This window comes from Glycine max, chromosome 1 (assembly GCF_000004515.6).
Source record: "Glycine max cultivar Williams 82 chromosome 1, Glycine_max_v4.0, whole genome shotgun sequence".
Classification (NCBI taxonomy): Eukaryota; Viridiplantae; Streptophyta; class Magnoliopsida; order Fabales; family Fabaceae; genus Glycine; species Glycine max.
This window is the reverse complement of record NC_016088.4, coordinates 28,411,880-28,416,376: the sequence shown is the minus strand read 5'-3', so window position 1 is coordinate 28,416,376 and position 4,497 is coordinate 28,411,880.

Sequence of the window (4,497 nt, the reverse complement as noted above, 5' to 3'; positions counted from 1 at the left end):
TGATGGTGCCCACGTTCATACATTGTATGTTGTGTATGTTCATGAGGGGTGCATTGACCTTGTTGGATGTCCTTGGTGGGGGAAAATAAAGTGGTTAAAGAGTTTAAGCATCTCTGAGGGGATGGCTTAGGATCTTTAATTCATCCATGATCATTGTACTTGACGGTGCCCATGTTTCATGCCTCATATGACACAGGAAATAGTATAAACTGTGGCAGTATGTACTTTGTACTAGGGGGTGTGTCACCTGGTAGGGAACTCCCTTGTGGCCCAGGCTGATCACTGGGGGGGAGTTACGGTGCACGACTAGGTGGCCTCAACAAATACTGCATGGTTTCCCTAAGTAAGGTGTTGTGTGGACACGCTTAGGCTATTTCCTTGGTTAATGGTACGTACCACATTGCATCTGAGAGTTGAGGTCAGGTGCATGCATCATTCTGAGCAGTATTGATTGGATCCATGGATGTATGATGAATAATTGTTGAATGTGGATGATGAATAATTGTTGAATGTGGATGATGAATAATTGTTGAATGTGGGTGTTGAATAATGAATGTTGTGTAAGCTCATGATGTTTGCCTATGTTTTCTTGCTAATTGTGATTATTTGGACTTAGCATTGGTTCTTTTTATAATGAACTCACCCTTGCAATTTTGTATCGTGTGGTTGATACCTGTGATGATCGTGAACCTTGTTCGTGGGAGCAGAATGACAATAGTAGGGTGCAGGAAGTGAGACTCTGTTAAGGAGCCGCCGAGCCGACGTGATGACGTTGGGATTATTTTGGGAGAGATTTGTGTATTCAAGGTCACCATTTTCACAAATCACTGCTAACAAGTATCTCTTCACTAAAGTCGACTCCAAGCCAAGATTGATTAGATGGATTATTTTGCTTCAAGAGTTTGACTTGGAGATCAAGGAAAAGGAGGGTTGTGAGAATGTAGTAGTTGATCATCTATCTAGATTGGTGAATGAAGAAGTCACCCTTAAAGAAAAGGATTTTCTTGACGAATTTCCTTATGGGTCCTTGTTGGTGGTGCATGAACGCCCTTGTTTTTCCAACATGGAAAATTTCAAAGTTACAAGTGTTATTCCTAAAGATTTTAATTGGCACCAAAGAAAGAAGTTTTTCCATGATGCTCGTCAATATGTGTAGGATGATCCACGCTTGTTCAAGATTAGAGCCAACAATCTCTTGAGAAGATGTGTATCCAAAGGTGAATCAAAAAGCATATTATGGCATTGTCATAATTCACCTTATGGAGGACACTAGAATGGTGATAGGAATGCTACAAAATCCTACAATTTGGTTTCTCTTAGCCAACCCTTTTCAAGGATGCTCATGAGCATGTGCAACAATGTGACAAGTGCTAAAGAATAGGGGGAAATTCTAAGTGGCATGAGATGCATTTGCAAAACACTATTGAGGTTGAAGTATTTGATTGTTGGGGTATAGATTTCATTGGTCTGTTGCCATCATCTTTTTCCAATGAATATATATTAGTGGCAATGGACTATGTTTCCAAGTGGGTTGAAGCCATTAGAGCCCCTAAAAGTTATGCAAAAACAGTGATCAAGTTCTAATAGAAGAATATCTTTGCTCGATTTAGTGTCTCCTAGAGTACTCTTCAGTGATGGCAAGTTACATTTTTGTAAATCACAATTGAAAAAGGTATTGAAACACTATGGTGTTAGAAACAAGGTGAAGTGTCCAACCGAGAAATCAAGTGAATCCTAGAGAAAGCTATTGCATCTTCGAGGAAAGATTGGTCCATGAAGTTGGATGATGCTCTTTAGGCCTATGGGACAACTTTCAAAACCCCCATTGGGTTGTCTCCATTTCAAATGGTATATCGGAAAACATGTCATCTTCTTGTAGAGCTTGAGCACAAAGCCAATTTCATGAGCTTTAGGAGATGAGGCTCAATTCTTATGAGTCCTCGAACCATTACAAGCCAAAGGTGAAGACATATCATGACAAGAAGATCTTGCATAAAGAGTTTAGGCCTGGCCAACAAGTTCTTTTATTCAATTCCAAGCTTAAATTCTTTCCTGGGAAGCTCAAGTCAAAGTGGTTTGGACCTTTCATTGTCAAGGAGGTGAATCCGTATGGTGCAATTGTATTAGAAGACCCTACCTCTAAAAGGAATTGGGTGCTTAATGGCCAAAGACTCAAGCTATATTTGGGTGGTGAAGTTGAAAAAGTTACCACCATTATGCTTCTCAACAACCCTTGAGGTCTTTGGTACATCAAGCTCGTGACGTTAAACAAGAGCTAATTAGGAGGCAACCCAATCCTCCATTCTTTAGTTTTAATTGTCTTTTATGTTTTTGCCTGGTTTTAGCCTCTCTTTTTTTGTTGTTATTTTTCCTTTTTGGTTGTGTGTTGATATGTTTAGTTCTTGATTTTAATTGTTTATTTTGTTGGTCATAATGGTTAGTTTCAGTTGTTAGCATACTTTGAGTTGTGTTTTGATTTTGAGTTGGTAGTTGTAGTTATTTATGTGCTTTTATTGTGAGAAGTTCCTTTGAATTTTATTTACAAGACTTCTGATGAGTTTGGGTTTGAATTATGTAATTTGAGTTTGCTCATGTCATTTCTTTTAATTGAAGGCATGTGCTATATTGGTTCTCTATGAACATTCAACCTTAAATTGGTTTGACCTGATCTCACTTGATGTTGATCTTGTGATTACTTGCATTCAAACTCGTGTTTTGTATGAATTGTAAGTGAAATCATATGTTTTGATGCTCGAAAGTATCATTAAGTTTGGAAGTCATTGTGTATATTTTGTTACTAATCTTTAGCCTTGAATTTGATTTCATAAATTGCAAAAGTTTGCTTCTTCTCAAGGTGGCCAAGTCAAATTTTAAAGGTTTATGTTCAATTAAGCAGAGAAAACTTTATTTTATTCTTATTCTTTTTTTTCTATTCTCGTGTGGTTTCTATGTTTCTATTTTGGGGCTTTTATACCCACTTGTTGAGACAAATTGGTGTTTGGTTATTATTATGTTCATTATACTTTTGTACATGTGGATTGTTATGATTTGGTGTCAGTTTGGGACCACAACAAGGTCATAGTGTGTTGATTAATTTAGTATATTTCATTGGGACCACTTTTGACCTTGTGCCTATGCAATTTGTTCTTGGTATTCTATCTTAGGACCACTTGGGTCTAATTTTTTGTTGTAGTTTAAAAGTGGTAGAAACTATTGGTGATTCCCTTCCTTTTTGTGTTGGAAACTGTTGGTCGTACTTTCAGCTATGTTATCGGTGTTGTTACTATCTTGGGGCTGTTGGGAATAAATTTGTATATCCACGATCCAAGTCATCATATAATCAATTCTAATTTTAATAATAAGGTATTATTTTATTTTCATAGTCATATTTCACTAATTGATTAAATGGTCCATTTGATAACGTCCTCGATTAAAATTAAAGACTTGTTATTATAATAGAGATTATGATAATGAGAAACAAGTTTGTTCTAATTTTAATCTAAATTATTCTTAATCATAGGATTATTGTAAATAGGATATCAATAATCCAGATAGATCAATATATATGTGATAGTATTTATTGGATAAATATTAATAGATATCATTTATTAATTTGCATATATAGATGAGTCACATGTTGATGTGATCATGGAACTGACTCAATTGAAATTTTCTAATGGTTAAAATTTACCATAAACTGTCAATAGAAAATTCTCAAGAAGAGGTATAATAGCTTTCTTTGACCTGAGATTGTCATAGTAATTAACAGGTTATTTGTTGTATTTTGATTCCAAACGTCTAATACTTTAGAGCACTTGTTGAACGGATATTGGATATGATTAAATACCTGTAGAATTAATGATTAATCAAAAAGGAATCCATCAACTCTTGGTAATGAGTTTGAGCTCTATGAATAAAATTATATTCTAGCTAGAAAAATTAAATGAAAGAAGAAATGAATTTCTTAAGTCATTATGAGTTAACTCAAAAGGGCTTGACAGTAATATCATACTCTAGAGTTAACCCAGAACTGTAAAGATGGAAGAAATTATTACACTACTCTTCTAATGGTTCTTGAAAGTAAAATGTTACTTCATGCTATCCGGACGTTAAGGAGTGTTACTAGACGCCTACCTTGATTAGTATATTAATTTGATTAATATATTACTGGCTTAGTATTGAACCTACGGGGTCACACACAAACGAGTGTTCTAATCTCTGTTAAAGAAATTATTTTAATATTTGATGATTAATTAAATTAGAGAATTTAATATGATCAAATGATTAATTGATTTCAAAAGGTGGAATATTATTATATTTTTGCTAGCACTGAAAATATAAATAATATGAAAGATTTGGTGATAGAAGAGAAACAAACATATATGATTTTGTATTTGGAATTTGGTTTGAAAAGGCGGCTAGATACAAATTTGACTTAGTCAATTATTATTCCAATTTTAATTGCTAAATGATTGGCAATAAAAGGTAACAAGAAAT